This window comes from Bos indicus, chromosome 7 (assembly GCF_029378745.1).
Source record: "Bos indicus isolate NIAB-ARS_2022 breed Sahiwal x Tharparkar chromosome 7, NIAB-ARS_B.indTharparkar_mat_pri_1.0, whole genome shotgun sequence".
NCBI lineage: Eukaryota > Metazoa > Chordata > Mammalia > Artiodactyla > Bovidae > Bos > Bos indicus.
The window spans coordinates 64,776,765-64,797,939 of NC_091766.1; the positions used below are offsets into that span (position 1 = coordinate 64,776,765).

The window sequence follows — 21,175 nt, forward strand, 5'->3', positions numbered from 1 at the left end:
TCCTTTCCTAGGTTTAAAGTGGTTTTAAGTTCAAGTGGAATAATCTATACAGAAGGTAATTAAATGCAATACAGTGTGAAGTCACCTGTAAGATATTATGTCAATTACAGAGGGATTAAATCATTTTAGGGAAGAGTAGCATTCAAGGAAAGGTGACAGTGTGTAAAAGGTTGTAAAAAGATGGAGGGGGGCTCCTAACCCATCATGGCATGACATCCAGAGCCACCTCTGCCTCCATATCATTCATTTATGTCAATAATATTGATCCCTACAACAATCTAGGCACTAGGCTAGGAGCTGGAGCTACAATTTGGGGGTAAGACAAACACGGTCCCTGTCCCCATGGAACTACATTCTTGAAGGGAAGAAAGACATTAAACACATGATTATTGTTTAATGGTCCATGACTATTATGATAGTCTATAAAACGGGACATAGAGGACACCTACTTTCAACAATTTGGCAGAGTAAAACTCCCACTATAAAACACCTAGATATACTGGAGAAAGATATAACAAATAGCCTTTTAAATGCAAGTTAAGAAATCTCTATACCAAAAAGGAAATCAAAACCATAGTAAGAAGCTAATTATTCTGAGGCTGCGCTAAGCAGGAAAAAGTTATAAATTATGTGACAACATATAATACATGAGCAAGAATCAGAAGTAAAAGTAAAAACATAAAAGCAATCAAAAATACTTTTAAAAGAAAAAGGTACTATCATAAAAGACCAGACATATTTGGAAAAGTACCAGTTAGGATTTAGAGAAGAAAAGTAGTCATTAATATAAAATGTCAGTGGAAGTGTTAAACAGCAAATTAGACAGAGTTGAAGAGAAAATTAGTGTACCAGAAAAAAATCAGATAAAATTCCCCAGACTATCACACAGAAGGAGTACAAATATAATAAAGAGGTGAAGAGACATGAGAGAGGAAAAAAAACCCAGGTGCATCATCTTTAAGTTCCAGATGGAGACAAGAGAGGGTGAAGCAGGGGTAATATTTGAAGCGAATTTTCTAGAATTTATGGAAAACATAAATACTCAGATTCAAAAATTTTGACTCCCAAGCCGGATAAAAAGATGAAAACCAGCAGCTGATTCAGTCGAAATTACAGAACAGTAAAGACACAGAGAAGATCTCAAATACACCCAGAGATAACAAGGTCCAACTGGAATGCAGGATGGGTGGGATGTGGCTGAGAAGACTCTTCCAAGGATACTTTTTTCAAGCTAAATGTGATGTATCAATTGGAATTAAGTAAGTTCAGTGAGGGGAGGGGTAGACAACAGTCTGGGCAGAGGGAACAAAATGTGCAAAGATTCTTAAGACAGAAAATTTTGGTACAGCTCATAAACCAAAAGAAGCTAAATCCTCCTAGAACACAGGTAATAACTAAGAGAAAAGGTTTAGCTATGACTGGAGAATGATAAAGTGCAAATAGATTTTGTTAAGGACTTTTGTCCTTATCTGAATAGAAATGAAAATATATTGAAGAATTGTAACTGTCCAAATATCAGGAAATAAACATATCTTTAGGAATATAAAAATAATTGAATGTGACGTAATAAAAGGAAACAAAATGGCCTGGTATTTTATAAATCATGCATTTTTATCTGGAAAAACTTAAAAAGCTCTTTGTACCCATTTAGGCAAAGTTCAAAGAGGATCCAGAGGACAGTGCTTGGCAAGAGACTTTGAGATACTTACAAAGCATCACCCTAGAAAGGCCCAAAGTAGAGAATGTGTTTTTATAGGCCCAGGAACACCAATGATGCTGCACTGTTATAATTTACTGAAGGTTTTATTAAGTCAGGGACCTCATTTGATCCAAATATTTGGATGCAAAGTTGGGGGCAGGGGAAAGGTACAGAAAGTGACATGAATTGCCCACTCAATACATTATCTCCATCTTCCTATACCACACACAGATGCCCGGAACATAATGACGAAGTCAGTAACATGAACACAAATCTCAGGTCATCTGGCAATTCAAATGACCTTCCACTGTAACAAAAGCTACTGCTGAGTGACTGCCTACCACATGCCACACACTGTGCTGTGCATTATCTCATATTATCCTCTTGATTTCCCTATGAAGGACCACCATCCCCATTGTACAGATGAGGAAACAGCAGCACAGAATTCAGTTACCTGACCAAGTGGACACAGCTAATAAAGGAGCCAGATTTCAAACCCAGGCAGTCTGACTTCAGAGCCCATGGTTGTACTCACTCTAACACTGTGCCGGGGCCCATGACCGACAGCACCATTAAAGGCAGAAGACTGGGCTTAGACCAGGTTTCCCAGTACCTATGTACATGGGTCAAACAATAACCATCAACTCAAAAGATTTGCTTTTGGAGCCCAGAGCATCCACTCACCACTTTGAAGCCTGAAGGTCATAGTGAATGCTCACTTTAATGCACTTCTTTTTTTAATGCACCACTTTTTTGAGGAGTAACACTGCCTTTATGGGTTTTACATGATCCAGGTTTCTTTCTGAGATAAGTATTGAAAATAGTTCACCTCTATTAAAGAAATACTTAATTCTATTGCTTATGTCTCCGTAAGATGTAACAAGTCATTTACTGTTTGCAGAAAAAAAGACCAAGATAAAAGGAAAGAGTAATGAAAAGGAACATCTTCCAAGTCATACCACTGATGGTTGATGTGCAAGTCAAGAATACATAAATGGTGGTGGCCACATGTCCACAGCTCTCTCCCAGTTCTCCTTTCTCTCCATTGGCAACCTTTATGATAGCCATGGGGCTCCCTGACTCAAAAACGGAAGAGCAACTCTCATCCTAAGAGGGCCTTGAGTTGCTGGTCTGGAAAAATCCCTTCTCCCTCTATGGGATTCTACTTCTCATCTCTGCAATAAAAGGAATCATTCTAGAAACCAGTAGTGTAGAGGTCCCAGGAAACATACTATTGCAAAACAGCTGCAGAAAATATGAGTAAATAACCACATATGCACACACAGTCCAGCCAGGTTTCCTTCATGTCTCTGCCTTAGTTGGCCAGATGATGCTGATTCCTCCAGGTATGGTCGAATACCAGCGAGTCATGGCAAATGAACTGCCACAGACACATGTGCCTGCCCCAATAATCTCAGACCCACTGATCTGATCCCAGCAAATGATTCTGCATGGCAGACATGGGAAATGAGCAGTGGCATAAAGGGGTAGTATTGATACACGATACCTTTGGTCCCCATTGAAAAGGGGCTTCAAGGTACTTAAAGATGATACAGAGGAAATCAGTGTTGTCCTCAAAGTATTTAGAATCACAGAAAATACCTTTCTAAACACTGTCTAACCATTCACAAAACTGCAGACTCTTTAGGAGTTTGTACACCACAGATGTTGCAAACCTCTCTTCCACCCTGTGAAAGGTGGGACTCCTGCAGTCCTCAAAGGAGGGTGCGCTCCAGACTTAGTGCCAGTGCCCACAGCAAGAAAGGACCTCCCTGGTGGTCCCCTCCACCACCTGCTCTCCAGAAAGCTAGACCTGATCACACCTGCAGGGCATTCACTCCCTTCCAGCCTGCCTCCAAGAAGCTTCAGGCTCCTCCAAGGCGGATCACCCAGCTCTGCCCATAAGGTCAGAGAACTGATAGCTAAGGCCCAAATGTTCCTCTAAACCTTGCCAGGTCTACTTGGCAGGGGCCAGGCGTGTCCCTACAGAGCAGGAAAAGGCTGTGTCAGTGACAGAATGGTGTGTTTGTCTCTTCTGCTCTGGAAACAGATACTCAGGAAGCGAGGTGGTTCAGTGCTTGATTTTTCTATTTGGACAGGTGGCGTTTCTTTGAAACAGATGCTGTTTGTTGGCTGTCCCTGCATGCTTGGGGTTGGGTGAGGGGCTGAGTTTTGTTTCCAAAGCCCTGAGGTTGTGGATAAAGACCTGTACAGCCAATGCCAGTCACTGGGGGAAGATAATTGGTAAACCTACTAATTGTGATCTATTGCCAACTTCTGCTGCCAACTCAATGTATCTGCTGGTCTGAAGTTTCTTTTCTTTATTATGATAAATACTCCCTTCAGTTGGAAGCGATATGTTCAAATTTCCTAACTAAGGGAGCATGGCCCCTGTTTTCCCAACCCAAGAAGGAATCCACACCAGATTGGCCTGAGTTAAAATCTCAAGTAATGACACTCCTTCACAACCCATCTAGCAGGAGTTTAATGGATTTGCTGAGAGTTATACTCTAACTGGGACATTGGTCAAAGCCTGGTCTTTAACTGTGACTGTGGTTACGTGGAGTCTTCTCTGGTCCCTGTGATCGTGACATGTTTGTGTTCTGTCACGTCTTGTCCATGCCGGCTGTGTGGGCCAAGGTGCCAGGAAGAGAGTGCAGCTTAGTGGGTGAGGGGCTAAGACCCACTCCCCATGCTTTCCATGCAGCTTCACAGATTCCTTTCCTTCACACAAAGAACTGTGTGCTGCACTTCAGGGGTCAGTGGTGAGAGAGACACGATTCCAGCCCTTAAATGATGCATGATCAAGTATAGCTCATTAGCGGTATTATATAGATACCTGATAGTCTACCCAATGCCCTAAGAGAGTCAGAGTTAGCAAGAGGAGGAGAGTTAGCATCGGAATGGGAGGATGTCCAAAGGTTTCAAGGCAGAGGTAACACCCAAGACAGGCCCCTGAAGAAACCGTGATAGATGAGAAGGGACTCCAGGTGGAGGGGACAGAGGAAAAGCAAACACAGAGGTGGGAAAACATAGGGCTTGTTTTCAGGAATGTGAATCCACTTGAACTAGCGTGCACATTAATAAGCAAGAGCAACAGGTTGTGGTCACAGTGAAAAGGATTTCAAATGTCTCTATTTTTTATCTGATGTCAGTAGGGGTCACTGAAGGCCACTGATGGAGGAACCATGTCAGACAGACTCCCAAAGATGATCTTGGCAGTGGTTTGTGAGAACCTGCAGGCAGGGAAGGTTATTTAGAAAGCTGTTGTGGTCATTTGCGTAGGAGATAAGGAATGTGGTTACAAATCATAAGGAGATGGGGACAGATGGAAGAAGTGGTTCTATGTTTGTCATCGAAGTCTTACTTTAAGACTTGGTAGTTTGGGAAAGAAGTCTGTTATAGGCACTTTCTAGGGACTTCTGTGCTCCTCTTCAGGAATAACCAGGTACAATCTGATTCTGGCAAGGACAGAAAACAGGCAGACATGGGGTTTACCTCCCAAACAGAATTATTCACTTCAGTTCAGTTCAGTCGCTCAGTCGTGTCCGACTCTTTGCGACCCCATGAATCGCAGCACGCCAGGCCTCCCTGTCCATCACCAACTCCCGGAGTTCACTCAAACTCACGTCCATCGAGTCAGTGATGCCATCCAGCCGTCTCATCCTCTGTCATCCCCTTCTCCTCCTGCCCCCAATCCCTCCCAGCATCAAGGTCTTTTCCAATGAGTCAACTCTTTGCATCAGGTGACCAAAGTACTGGAGTTTCAGCTTTAGCATCATTCCTTCCAAAGAACACTCAGGACTGATCTCCTTTAGAATGGACTGGTTGGATCTCCTTGCAGTCCAAGGGACTCTCAAGAGTCTTCTCCAACACCACAGTTCAAAAGCATCAATTCTTCGGCTCTCAGCTTTCTTCACAGTCCAATAGTCTTGACTAGACAGACCTTTGTTGGCAAAGTAATGTCTCTGCTTTGGAATATGCTATCTAGGTTGGACATAACTTTCCTTCCAAGGAGTAAGCGTCTTTTAATTTCATGGCTGCAATCACCACCTGCAGTGATTTTGGAGCCCCCCAAAATAAAGTCTGACACTGTTTCCACTGTTTCCCCATCTATCTGCCATGAAGTGATGGGACCAGATGCCATGATCTTAGTTTTCTGAATGTTGAGCTTTAAGCCAACTTTTTCACTCTCCTCTTTCACTTTCATCAAGAGGCTTTTTAGTTCCTCTTCACTTTCTGCCATAAGGGTGGTGTCATCTGCATATCTGAGGTTATTGATATTTCTCCTGACAATCTTGATTCCAGCTTGTGCTTCTTCCAGCCCAGCATTTCTCATGATGTACTCTGCATATAAGTTAAATAAGCAGGGTGACAATATACAGCCTTGACGTACTCCTTTTCCTATTTGGAACCAGTCTGTTGTTTCATGTCCAGCTTGAACCGTTGCTTCCTGACCTGCATATAGGTTTCTCAAGAGGCAGGTCAGGTGGTATTATTAACCCACCTCAATTTTACCTCTAGGGTAACTAGAATGTTGAGAAAGGCTGGGAAGGGTACAGAATTCCTGGCACTGGAGTAGAAATGATGGAGAATGTCAATTATGTCTTCTTCCTTTAGCACTGACTGTGAAAGTGTTAGTCACTCAGTCGTGTCCAACTCTTCACCACCCAATGGACTGTCTACGGGAGTCTCCAGGCAAGAATAGTGGAGTGGGTTTCCATTTCCTCCACCTGGGGATCTTCCCAATCCAGGGATCGAACCCATACTTCCTGCATTGCAGGCAGATTCTTTACTGTCTGAGTCACTAGAGAAGGCCAGCACTGACTGTAGCTTGTTTATATCTGTTTTAGTTTTTAATCGGACATAAGTTCAAGATTGCTCATCAACATTTTAGTCTCAATAGCATTCCTACTGAATATATTTTTCTCCCTTCACACAAACCAAGGCTAGAAAATATCTCCTAAGAATCACCTGTCTGCATTGGCATTTGGCTAAAAATAAGGAGGGAGGTTAAGGCCATGACTCAGGAAGAGATATCACAAGGTTTTATAGGGAGTGGTCTCACTTCCAGGGACTGAAGGTCTCCTAGCTGCCCACCTCCACACTGGGACCACGTGACATTACTGTATCTTCAAGGCAATTAAGATTTTTCTACTTTTAGAGTCACATTGACTGAGAATATAACTGGGAAACAAATTCTGTTTGGTGGTGTTGACTCGCCCTAAAGAACCACTTCCCAACTTCAGTATGCTTTAAAATCTAGGGAAGCTGGTTTAAAATGCCCCTTTCTAGACTCTGATTCCTGAGATTCCTGATTCTGCAGGTCTAGGTGGGGTCCAGAAATGTTCAATTTCCACAAGTCCCCTGACGATTCTGTTATGGTAGACAGCAGTCCACTTTGGGAGACAAGGTTAGAGGTCAGGAAAGAGAGTTATACATGTTTTCTGAGGAAACAGTGGCTTGGAAACAAAAGGAAGATGATTATGATGGGAGAATGACAGGGAAACTGCATTGAATAGTGTCGAAACCATGATCCGTGGAGTCAAACAACCTCAGTTCAAGGTCAAGGGCCATTACTTTACCAGCAGTTTGATCTAGCTTGGTGAGTCACTATAATTTTATGAGCCTGTGTTTTTTCTTCTGCAAAATTGGAGTAATAACAATTCATTGCAGTTTCTCTGAGTTCTGATGAAATAACATAAAGTGCTTGTCACAGAGGGTACTCATTACTGTTAATTCTCCACCCCAACCCTCATCCCATTAGACCAATCACAAAATCACTTTTGGGCCAAATAACTTATTTTTTCCTTCTTTGTGAAACCAACTGTGTTCATCAGAAATACACGTGAGCCCCACCCTCATCCCTCTGTATTAGAAATAAATTGTCTCTCTCTGAGAACAATCTGTGGTCCTCCCCCACAGAGAACGCACTTAAAAAAAAATAAAGCCCTGATATTTCTTTCTCTCCCTCCCTCCCACCCTCTGCCCATAGTATGGTATTGGTACAGGGTCTGCTGCTGAGAATAAATACAGTATGTCCCAGGGAAATGACAGTCCCTTTCAATTGGTCCTTGCCTCCTGATGGGTAGCCAGGGATGCTTGTTGTCATGGTAACCCCCTGAACTCTGTGACCCAGGTCAGGCCTGATCAGAGACAAAGGTCTCTCAGCAGAGAGGCTGGATTTGCCTGTATATTCAGAAGAGCCAGAGAGAAAGGAAGAGAGGGAGGGAATTGGAGGATAAAAAGGGAGAGAGGAAAAAAAAGAAGGGAGGGAACAAGAGGGAGGTAGAAAGAGAAAGTGTTGTGTGTGCTTGTGTGTTTGAATAGAGACTGGAGGTTTGCCAGAGGAGTGCTGCATCAATACAGAAGCTTCTCAGGTCAGGACACATGGAACGGATTAGAGAAAATGCAGAGAAACCTTCTAGGAGACTGGTGCCCTAGCCCAGTACACAAGCCCAAGCCAGGGGGTGGGAGGCGGTTAATTTAGCCTTTTAGTGTTGGTGCTAAGACCTGCTGTTAACATTTATCAAGCACTGACTCATCCCAGGCACTTCTCTGAAGTATGAGATGCTCACTGGCTTATGTAATCCTAACAACAACCCTGGGAAGGTAGTATTGTTTTCATCCCGATTGTATAATTTGGGAAACTGAGGCACAGAGAGACTATGGAGCTTGCCCAGGGTGACCTGGCGTGAAAACTGTAAAGCTGGGTTTTCAACCCAGGCAACATGATATCCCAGGTTGGGATCTTCTCAACCATGAGGCCAGAGTGGATATAAAGAGGGAAACTGTCAGGAAAAGATTATTATTTGGAGGAAAAGATCATTTATCTTCTCCCCAACACACACACACACACACACAATTTAGTCTTTAGATGGAAAAGAATCCGCCTGACAATGCAGAAGACCCAGGTTCAATTCTTGGGTCAGTAAGATCCCCTGGTGAAAGGAATGGCTACTCACTCTGGTATTCTTGCCTGGGAAATCCCATGGACAGAGGAGCCCGGTGGTCTATGGTCCATGGGGTCACAAAGAGTCAGACACAACTGAGCAACTAACATTTTTACAACCAATATACAAATAAGAAAAGTAAGGTTCCAGAAAGGGAGGTGGCTGGCTGTCTGAGCTGCTGGAATTCCCTAGGGAATCCTGCCTTCCTTCTGTACTCATTGCCTTTAGGTGGGCACACAGTGCAAGGGTCAAGGTCACACCACAGGCTGACATCACTGTCCTCTGTCTAACAATGGAAAGGGGCACATCCATTGCTTCTTAAGTTTCCCTGCTTGCCCATGATGGACTGAAACAAAAACATCCCTGAAAGAGTTATATGCTTCCTGAAACTCCACAGTGCTTTCAATTTCTTTCAATGATGAAAAGCAGACCACTTTACACTGTATGTAAGAGGAAAGAAGAAAAGACTTGTATTCATTTCATAACTACTATATGCCAGGCAGGGTGGGTGCCTTCCGGACCCTAGCAATGTCCCAGCATTCATCCTCCCCTCATATAGGAGGATTTAGAAGTTACCATTTTCCTTCACAGGTTAGGAAGCTAAGACTCAGAGTAGTGAAGCTTTGCCCAGGTTCTCAGAGTGATTCATGGGACAGAGCTTAAGTACAAACCCTAATTACAAAACCCTTTTTCCCCCCTACATTCCCCACTCCGTGCTAACAGTGGCACACTTCCCTGCCTCTGCCACCTTGTAAGGTGGCATCCTGAGAACATCGTGGGAAACGAGGCATTGGACGGCCTCCACAGCCAAAGCACTCCTTCACTAGGCACCTGGCTAGGCTGGAGCTGCGTGGTGCGGATTTATGTTGGAGGATCCTGGCAGCATTACACAGGCAAACGCACACTTACTCCTGTTAGGGCTCTGTTTTTATCATGCCTGGTGGAGGAGCTCGTAATCAGCAGAGTGACACATTAAGGAGAGAGGGGAGGAGAGTGGAGAGAGCAAGGTGACAAGGAAGATCTGGGGAGAGGAACCACACAGGAAACGAATGGCCTTGACCACGGTGAGAACAGCAGCCAGAGCAGGCTGTGATTTGCCTGCCCAAGCACTGAGTTCTCCCGCTGATACACAACTTGCATGGTGCTTTCTTTTAAGAGGCTGATGCTGTCAAAAATAGCACTTCCTCTCTCTCTCTCTCTCTCTCTCTCTCTCTCTCTCTTCTCCTCCTCCTCCTCCTCCTCCCCGCTCCACCTCTCTCCCCTCAGCAACTTTATTTCAGATTTGCCCAGTCTTTTGCTTTTCCCAAGAAGACAGGTGCTGTTACACAAAGGCAGACCAGGATGGGGAAGGACTGCATACCTGCCCCAGCTCTATCTCTTGGGGATTGTGGATAGCAGAAGCAATGTATTTTGTGTAGATCAGACCCTGTTCAAACTCTGCCTCTCACATCTACAATCCTGTCACCTTAAGGAAGTAGCAAGAAGCAGCGTGGACCACTGACTGATTGTCAGGGCCCTGGAGTTAGGACTCAGTATAAATTCCAGGACTGCCAGTTAATGGCAAAAATCGTTCAGACATGTTACTTCCACTCCCAAAGTCTCAATTTTCCCAAATATAACAACTGAAGGTAGCACTATCGTAAACTTTGGTGGTTGTTAAATGATTAAATGAGATGCTATGAAGTGCTTAGCATGGTGCCTGGCACACATTTAGTGACTAAGAACTGTTATTACTTAATCTCTCAGAAGCTTAGTTTTCTCATCTTCCCAATGGGGATCCTGAAACCCTGCAGGATTGTCTTAAGGATAAAGGCAATCACTTATGAAGAGCTCAAGGTGCCTCCGGGGTTCTTGGATATTAATTTCCCTTGCTCCCCCACGGGCCCCTCAACGTGCTACTCCCAGGGGAGCAGCATCTATTCTGTGAGTTTGGGGATCGACCCAAATAAGTGGTGATTACCTTCTCTGAGCCAGACCCTTCTTGGCTTCCTTTTATTGCAAAGGGGCAGAAACTGCAGGATACCAGGAAATACAACTGTTTAGCTATATAGTTTTATTCCCTTTACACTGGGTATCACAAACATTTAGCTGAAAGCCACATTGCTTCCATCTATTTTTCTGAAGGTAGAAAAGAAGGGGTAGAGAGTGGTCCTGAGTTGAGCCCCTGCACAGAAATTCTGGGTCATCTGTTTCAGGAACATCTTATGAATGGTCCTGTGGGCTGTGATCCTGGTTGGATCATCATATCTAATCAGTCTCTCCCTTGGGGAGGATCAGGGACAAAGACCAAGGTGAATCTTTAACCAAAGAAACCACATCCTCCCAACTGGATGGGGGTGGTAAGCCAGCAGTTTTCAAACAAAAGAAAGTCAGGCGGGGAAATTTACATATATTATTCATCCCTCCTCAGCACAGAGAACTAGCAGAAAAAGAGCATAATGACCTCTTAATCATAGTCTCTATTCCCATGGGAATGAAATTTATTTCGCTGGAAGAATGTTTTAAAAAAAATTCATACCACTAGTCAAGCCAGTCTCCCTGTGTCCCATAAACACTACTTTTCCCCAGTCCAGTCTCTTTCCTCTTACTGCTTTTTATTTCTCTCCACCTATAATTCAAAACACAATTCAGTGAAGCAAGGGCCAACCGTCCCACAGAACCTAAAGGAAAATGTAGCTTGTAGGAAACTCCTATTGATTGCATGTCACATGGACTGATTTCTATCCAGCCAACTTCCATGTATATTGTAACTTCATGAGCATGTATTCAAATTAGTTGATGTGTTTGCTCTGTCTATTTCAGAAAACCAGGAAATACTAGTCTCACTGCATAGACCATACAACACAAATTAAATGAACCAGCTCTTTAAAGGGACTTAATAGTGCCTTTCACTGTTACCAGTGATCTTCCTAGATGCAGCATGAAAGTGTATGACCGTGATCATGTAACTGAACTCTATCAACACCCCCAAGCATAGTATTCTCAAAGCACTAAGTACATACTTTTAAGGAAAGCAAAGATGAATACATCACGATAGTGGTACCTCCAAGATTAGGTCCCAAGATCTAATGCAGGGACTGCAACTGTGCACGCCCCCAGGGGCCTGGAAAAGAAAATGAATGAAAAGGACTAGGGGTAAACATGTATGTAGTTTCCTCATTTTCAACAGAGGCCTAAGTAGAGGCAACACTTCCTCTACTCTAAGAAACAAAACCACAGTGCAAATACTAGGGTAAATAGCAATTAAATATTTATTGAGGTATTAATATATATGGCAAGTCCTCACATGTCTTCCCTAATTCACGTACTCCTCGCAGAAACCCAGTGACACAGGTACTATTAAGAGTCTCTTACAGATAATCAATCAGTGGCACCAAGAGCTTAGGTAAATTATCAAAGGTCATCCAGCTAGTAGATGTCAGAGTCAGAATCTGAACCCAGATACTGCAGCTTCAGAGCCTATGCCCTTATCCACTCCACTGTGCTGTAAATGGGGAAGTGACAGTCTCTAGGGAATTGCTGGGGCCTTAGTGAACAAAAGAGTGTATGCCTGTGTAGAGCGGACAGGCTCCACTCAGTTCTGCTGTAGCAATGCCAGATGGGAACACTGCCAGAACTTCTCATTTTTCCAAAAGAAATTGTGATTCTTCTGTGAACTATTGAAAATTTGAGTGCTCGTCACAGCTAAGGGAGAAGGAAAGAGAGGGCACACAGTAACAACACCAATGCCAAGAAGAAAGGAAGTACCATAAAGATAGACTGATAGATGGACAGAGAGATCAGCTGACGGAACAATCAACAGATAAGGCACTGAGGGAAAAGCATGCAGGCAGGGGTTAGTTCTAGCAAGACCTCCAGCAGGAAGCAGCAGTCCCTGAACGAGGCCTTCAAACAGTGATGGGGAGGACGTATTTCAGGTAAAATGTACACCAAGTGTACAGCACAAGAGTGAAAAGGATGCTAATTCATGCATTCGTTTTCCATCTGTGTTCCACTGTTTTTCCTCAGGGGAATCATTTTCTCATAGAAAATCTCTCATGGAATCCCATTTTGCAAGACAGATAGGAGTGGAACTGCTGAAGGAAGAGATGAGAGGCTGGAGGTAGCAGTGGAGAGGGGGAGGAGGAGGAGGAGAGAGAGCTGGAGACAGGTTCAGGCCCAGCGGGGGCACGTGGGAGACCAGAGCTGCCTCTTGTCCCTGGGAACCATTCCCTATACCTGGAGGAAACCATTCTCCGCATTCTGACCCTGTGCATTTTAAAGTCCACAAGAAAATAACAGTCCTGATGGTCTGCCCAGCCTCCTTTTCACACTGACGTCTGTCTTCTGCTAGCCAGTCCTTAGAATGAGCCCAGATTTTCTTCCTTTCATTGAACCAGAGGTGGCCGAGATGAGGCCAGTAGGCTGGCTCTCATCCTGAACGGTGTTTCCACTCCCTCTATTGTTTGTGGGAAGACTTTCATTCATTCCCTCCATTATCTTTTGTGAAGCATCTCTGAGGTGGCTGACACAGAGCCACCTGCCTGCTGCTGCTGGCAAATGGGCCTGCATTACAGCACCAGATGTGGTTTACTGTGAGCTGCCAACGAACTGGTGACACCTGCTTCTCACAATATGGGGTGGCCTGGGGGTCAAACATGCCTTCAAAATGCTTTCTGTCTATAGAATCCCTGGCTGGAGGGGCCAGACCTCAGGTCCCCATCTGGATCTCTGGGCTTCATCAGATAACCTTAGCCATAGGACCCTAAAGAAAGTTACAGGGCCAGAAACACGTGTCACACATGTAAAACTAGTTTCTGAGGGTTCAAGTAACAGGTGGTACAACATATGTCTTAGAAACTGAAAAGCATTTCTTCATTCAGCAAACATTTCTCAAGCAGCTACTGTGTGAGCTATGGTGTCCCTACCATTAAAGAGATCTCAATCTGGCTGGAGGAGTAGATGACGGATAATGAAGTCCTGAGTCTGCTGTGTTGGGGCATCAAGTACAGCAGGAAAGAAAGGAAGGCTACATCCATTCTGTCTGGGTCATCACAGGAAGCATTGCAGAGAATAACATACATTAGAGGCTTGAAAGATGAATAGGTTCCACAGTGGCCAAGCGTGCCACACAGAGCATGTACCAACACACCAGGTACGGCTTTTGTGACCCATCCAATCCAGTCACTTGAAAATGCCCAGATTTAATCTCAAAGCACCTTCACCTCTGTCACCTCATTTGATTCTCACACTACGGGCAGCTGGGGCAGGAGAATTATTCCCATCTTCCAAGTAGAAAACTGAGATACAGTTAGGGTGACCAGCTGTCTGGGTTTGCCCAGCACTGAGTAGGTTCCCTGGATGTGCAATTTCCAGTGCTAAAGCCAGGAAACCCCCAGGCCATCGGGAACCAGTTGGTCACCCTAGGGATAGTTACAGGACGAGTCATATAACTTGATCAGAGAGTGAGGGACTCAAATCAGGCCTTCAGACTCTCCTCCACCCCAGAGTAGAGAGAGAAGAGAGTGCACGACGTGCTTTTGCTTTTTTTCTTTCTTTCTTTCTTTCTTTTAAACCAAGTCCTTTGTGTTGTTTTGTAGAGTCAGAAACCAAAGACAAAACCTCTGTGTTCTGATTGACTCACTGCCTGGCCAACAGTCCTTCTCGTAAGGTCACAGAACTGTCTGTCCCCTGGGTATACTCAACCAGGGAAAAAACCATCTGGAATGGCCAATGTGAAGGCAACTTTGAGCCTACCTCTATTTCTGAAGGAGACCTGAGGATGTCTGCATTTTCACGGAGGCTCCTGATTTAACCCACTCACTCTCTTTCTGCTTGGTCATCGGTTCACTTCTCCCACTTTGCTTACCACCCCAAGCTACTGGATCAGTATAGTCCTATGAACCCTTAGCTCTTTGCCCAGAGATGGTGTTTCCCTTACATGGTCCATACTGATGATGTCACAGACTGGACTATGGACAGAAGGCATCTCATAGACCACTATCCAATTAAGAGAGTGGTGTGCACGATTCAGGCCTCCAAATATCTAGTCCTGTCCTAGAATCAACCACCCATCTCCACAAGGCATAGCAGGTCAAACAAGCTTGGGTTCTTGGCCAAAGTTCTGTCTCTCACTCCCAGCCAAATGAGCCTGGTTTGATCTCAACAAAGGGACAGAAAACAACCAAAGAAGGTTGCTCCTCAAAACCCTCAGCAGAAGTGGTTTCCACCTCCTTCTCCACAGGCCATGGCCAGTGCAGGGAGAAGTATAAAAAAGAAAGGAGGTGGCCAGGCCTTCTGCACAGACAGAGCACCCTGGGCCTCAGAAGCCTCAAACCTCATGGGAGGAAGAGTTAGAATGACCATGCTCACTTGTATATGTGTGTGTGCTCGGTCGTGTCCAACTCTTTGCTACCCTATAGACTATAGCCCACCAGGGTCCTTTGTTCATGGAATTTTCCAGGCAAGAATACTGGAGTAGGTTGCCATTTCCTACTCCAGAGGATCCTCCCGACCCAGGGATTGAATCTGCACCTCTTGCATCTCCTGCATTGCCAGGCAGATTCTTTACCACTGAGCCACCTCGGAAGCCTCACTTACTTGTATACTGACATTTAATTCAGGGCATGGAAATTCCCACCCTTCGTGGCTCTCCCTCAATGTCTTCAAACCTCACTCATCAGTAACTGCACTCCCCCTTCCTGAAGCCAGATGCAGAGACCCTTGAAATCTTGCCCTAGAAGCCCAGTGGTTCCCAGACTAGAGAGGGCATGGATCATCAATGTCCAAAAAGGAAATGGGGGTGGCACGGTACACTTGACAATGGGATATATTGCCAAGGAAAGATATGAAAGAAACAAAAGAAAAAATTATCATCCCTCATCAACATCATTTAGTAAGAGAAGTGTGTTAATATCAAAAAAGAAGGAAAGAAATCACCAATTGAACATAAAGGATTGTCCTTTCAATGGAAAAGCTCGACTCCCTAAAAACTCACTATACAACCCTGCTCTTTTCTCATTTTCCCATTGATGAGTAAAAGCTTCATGACCAATTGGCCTGGCTCATTGGACCAGCCCTCTGGGATCCACTGATTGAATCCCAACTTTATCTCTAGCTCATGAATTCTCTCCAAGTTTTCTCTGACAAGCAGTTGTCCCACCAACAATGTCTTACCAAATTGTCTTTTCAAATAGCAATTCCCAGAAAGCTCCAACAATTCCAAAGTTTGGCACCCTACTGAGCAGTAATCTGTGTCACTGTGGCTTCATCTCCCTGATCTAATACTGCCCTCCAGCATCTCAGAGATTAAATTTAATTCCTCTTCCACTAATGATCAATCCCAAATTTTCAAGTGAGCCCTGTTTACTTTGCAGTGACCCATTATCTCTGTCATCTCTGGATCCAGGGTTACTTTTGATGCTGTCTGTTTCTCTTATATAAGTCATTGTATCGGCCATTTCCTTCTCCAGTGCATGAAAGTGAAAAGTGAAAGGGAAGTCGCTCAGTCGTGTCCGACTCTTAGCAACCCCATGGACTACAGCCTACCAGCCTCCTCCATCCATGGGATTTTCCAGGCAAGAATACTGGAGTGGGGTGCCATTGCCTTCTCTGGAATCGGCTAATTAGTTGATCCCTATTTACTTGGGACCGAGTGCTGAGTAAGGAAGGGCTGCTAGTCTGAGGCTTCTCCCTGCTTAAATATCCTCTGTATCTCCCTGGTCCACAGGCACAATGTTGACTTGTTAGTATTCAAGGATGTTAACAGTTGGGACTCAGCTGTTGTAACCTCATCTTCCCCTCATGACCATACTCCCCAGGCCCTGCAATTCCTATATTGAAGCTTCTGATTTCCCTTTGCACAAAGCAGTCCCTGAAGGTTTCCTAACTTCCACTCACTATCAGAATTAACCCCTCTCTCTATTTTTGGTACTTTCATAACCCTTTATCCTAAAATTATATATAGTCTTCCATGAACTATTGAGAAACTTCTCTCCCTCCCACACTAGACTGTACATTCCTTGAAAGATAAGGTTTACAACTTTATTCCTATCAAGGTATTCCGTATCCCTACTAAGTACCTAGCATAGTACTTGACACTTAATGGGCTCTCATAAAGTATTTGGGAAGTGGATCTGAAGACATCGACTCTTTACTCCGAAGGCTTTATAATCAAGCTAAAGGCTAAGGCTAACGCACGTGCAACTGTGGTGAGCAGTGCAGTGAGTTGGTTGCTAGTTGTCGGGGAATTTAATGTTCTGGTTTTTTTAGCTACAAGGTGAGTGAGATCTTAGCTCCCTAACCAGGGATCAAACCTACACCCTCTACATTGGAAAGCGAAGTCTCAACCATTGGACTGCCAGGGAAGTCACAGCAGGGAGTTTTAAAGGAAAAATCAACTGTTCAAGGAAAAATTCAGGGAAAACATGGGGAGCATTGTAGGACAACCAGGTATTAGGAAAGAACTCAGGAGAACAGAAAGATGCAAGTACAGAGAAACAGGAAGAAACACACTGTTTGAAGGAGAGCAGGATGCCTAGCAGCCTAGTCTGATAAAAACCAAAGCTTCCTCTGGAGGAGGAGAAGCCAAGCATATCGTTGCAGGCTGGGCGTCAACTCCAACGGTTGCTTTATCCAGCACTGCTCAGATGCTTGAATTCAAGGTTTTGAAGGAAAGAGTGGAAGTGTGGACAACTGCTTTAGAATCAAAGCCCCAAATACAGTCCTTAGCCTTTCATAAGTTGAGGCCCAATTAAAATCATCTGAAATATCTCCCTTGGCTGCTTTTGCTTTTTCCAAACTTTAATTTTCCTGCAAATATATGATAATATACTTCTTCACCATGGCAAAATTGAATACAAAGTTGAGTACAAGGTCATCCAAGAGAATGTATTTCCAGAATTTTAACTTCTCCCTCCCAAGATAATTCACTGATACAAAGGCTCCCCTGGGTCTATCAGCTCCTGTGGCTGAAGGTCAGGGCTCAGGAAGTTGAGGGTGTCTTCTGCTCACTGGCCCTTTTGGGGAGTAAATGGCATGCACATCAATCACCATGTCAGTGATTACAAGCCTAGCTGCATCCTCTAACGACCCAGGACAATCATCACCTTTTTGCTGAACATTTGTCTAAATCTGGGAATTTTCAGATGACTTAACTCTGCCGAATTAGGACCATACCTGATTCTGCTTTTGTTTGTTTGCTTTAGGTTTGTTTTTCTATATTCCAAGCACAGGATTTGGCATAAGAAAAGTTCAACTAGAGATAGGTTTAATGAAACAAGTAGATGTAATAACCATCAGTATTTGAGGCCTTTATAAATGCCTTGCTAAGATACATCCAGTACTCCAGTATTCCACTCCAGTATTCTTGCCTGGGAAACCCCATGGACAGAGGAGCCTGGTGTGTACAGTCCAAAGGGTCGCAAAGAGTCAGACACGACTGAATGACTAAGTGTGCAAGATCCTTGCAGTTCTGTTTTTTATTCAAATTATGGAGGGAATAAAGAATAGTGTGCTACATTCATTCTGAAATGTCATCCTTTCTGTTTCTTTGATCCTTCAAATGTCCTTAATTCAACTAAAGGGAGGTGATGTTAGAGGTTTCTTTAAACATTTTTATTTAGCAAAATTAACACTTAATATACACCTGTGTTAGCTCTCCACCTGCACTTTTTCTCCTCATCCAAGAAATCTATATGTCTGGAAACTACTGCTAGTCAGGAGCATTGCCTCTGTTATATAGGATCCTGGATTCTGCGTGACTCTGGGCTCTAATTAAGTTCTTAGCTTTCATTTTAATGTAATATTTTTAGGAGGGAATATTTGCCAATCAAATGTAAATGCCAATCAAAATTCTTTAAACTCTATTTGAACATGTTGGGTATAACCTGTTTCTAAGGATAGTATCACTATCAATTACCAGTGGCACTGATTTGCAATATAGTGGATCTTCTAGAAAACACATATTATAGGACAGTTTACCAGAACCAGTTAGCTACAGGCGATCGTCTTTCTAAGACCATCATTCTTGTTGGAAGTGATGAAAGAAGGAAGAAAAGGGAAACGAGAGTCAAGTTGTAAACTAGCATCTTCTGAAATGGCTTACAAGGTGGTTTTTCTCATCTGCTGCCTTTGCTCTGCTGTAGACTTGGAGACTACAGACCCTTGGGTATTAGAGCCATAGGCAAAGTAGAAGTTTTTAAACTGACTCAACAAGTGTGGGGCCAAAAGGCCTAAGTGAGCACTAGAAGGATCTTTGGAAAGCTGGGAAGTACACTGGTTATATACATGGACTTGAGTCACTCAGAGCTGGGTTAGAACCATAGGCAAGTTACGTATTTGTCTGTGGGATGAAAACAGCAATAATATGACAACCAAATAGGATTAAATGAAACAATGCATGTAAAGCACTTAATACAATGTCTGGCCCATAATCAGCCCTCAATAAAACAACTATAGTGATCACCCCATGACCTTGTACATGTTCTCTGCACACTATCTAGTCCTTTCTTATGTTCCAGATAGGTGAGTTTGCCAGAGAACTGAGTTAGAAATATGTAAGAAGACAGTGTGTTTAATTTTGTCCGTTCATTCATCTGGGGGGAAATTAAGTGTTTCTCAAGCTCTTTCACTGCATGGAGCAGCTTGTACTAAATGTTGTGAGGGGAGAGGCCTAAAAATATGAGAACCATTGTCTGTGTTCCAGGGTCCAGCAGTCTATTTGGGGAGGCCCAGCTCACAGCAAAAATGAGAGTTAAGGATGTGGTAACCCTAATCTTTATTCTCTCTCTCACTTGTTCCCTGCATCTTCCCCTTCTGTGCCCAGTTTCCTTTGTTACTGTACCAACACCCCCTTCCACTGAGTCTTTCTACCTATAGTCCCTTAAAATGGAGCGGGAGAGGAGAAGGAAGGGTCACAAAACCTGGGCAGTGACTGTACATCCCTGCACTAAAAACATCTTGGGGCCCATTGATGCCCTTTTGTGTTGTCAAACCTCAAGTCCATTTGTTTTCTGTTTCTTTGTTTGATTTCTGGGTTTTTTCTGTTTTTGTTTGTGGAAAGTGAGCACGTGAAAAGAGAAAAAGAGTTGGCCCACAAAGTTATGTGAATGACTAAAGAGTACATTCCCAGGATCTGTTAATGGAAATTGTTTTCCCAGCTTGAAAATTGCCACATTTAAACTCACAATATGGGGTAGACGAAATCATAAATATGAACTCCTTTTCAGGCAGCAAACAGCATTTGGAGTCTTTCTCTTTCGCCTTTGGGGATCCATATGCCACAGTCTAGTTAGCTGCCCAACGACTGACAAACATAAATAAAAGGTAATGGTTGTAGTAAGCGGAGTTCCTGTGAGTCAAAAAGTGTTTCTCAGGGAGGGATCAACACGCTTCTTATCACACTGGAGTCACCAAGCAGCCAAAGTTTAGCTCTTCCAAAAACAAACTAATAATAAAGGCAATAAAAATGTCTGCCCTGTCCACCAACTATACTCAATAGTGGGGTAGAACAGGCATCAGAAAGTCCACAACAGTAAAGTGATCAGAGCACGAGACCATGAGAAAAGGACTGGATATGATGGTCCATTTGCCCTCCCATCATTATCAGCCCTGGCTGCCCACTATCAGCAGAGCTCCTTTGAACACCTCTCCTTCACCCCATTACTGCTTCCTGGTATATATACGTGGACTTGAGTCACACAGAGCTGGGTTAGAGCCATAGGCAAGTTACATATTTGTCTGTGGGATGAAAACAGCTCAGCTGAGTGGGTTAAGTAAAATTTTTAAATTTTATTCAATTTTAAGTGAAAATTGAGCCTTAAGGTACCACTATCAGCAGAGAAATCCTTAGGAGGAAGTAGTGAAATGAGAGACGATAAAAATTATGTCCTGAAAGACAGCCAACTCTCTACCTAAAGAACTAGATTAGGCATTGAAGGATGAGATTAATCCAGTCAACAAAATTATTCCAGCCATTAACTCATGCATCAGTGGGCCCAACATAAAAGCCTTTATAAGCAACACTTCAATAGAAAGGGTCTCAGTGGTACAAGTGAAGACTGTGGGTATAGAAATTTATATCCATTCCCTTGGCCCTCACAGACGGCCCTGGATATGTTATCTGTACATCTTGTCATTGATGTGGCCAGACAGCCCTGCCTTGGGATCTGCCGAATACTAACTTGATTTCCTGGAGAAGGTGTCTGTGGTCCTCCAAAGCTGTCAACTGTTAAGCATGGCGATTCCAACAAAAAGTCTCATAACCCTTCACTGCCTTTCTCTTTTAACCCTAAGCAGCAATCAAGCAAATGAAGTCAGATTGTTCTGAAAGCCTCAGGAAAATGACTCAACCATGGTCTTCTGATGAATCTGTTTTGCTATGTCCTGAAATGTCTGAAGTGTTTAATTACATCTTAATCTGATTCTGTCCTCTTCTACTTCTTAGGTTTTCCTGAAATTTGCCTAATTGTTTCTTTTGTGACTTAACTAATAGAATGCCAATCACATTGTTTTTATATTTCTCTATATATGTCTATTGTGATGT

General features: G+C 43.6%; 1 protein-coding gene across 7 annotated transcripts in view; it reads left to right on the forward strand.

The window, feature by feature from the left end:
- GRIA1 (glutamate ionotropic receptor AMPA type subunit 1) overlaps positions 1-21,175 on the forward strand; it is a 348,469-nt gene that overhangs the window by 308,333 nt on the left and 18,961 nt on the right. The gene's annotated exons all lie outside the window — the stretch shown is intronic.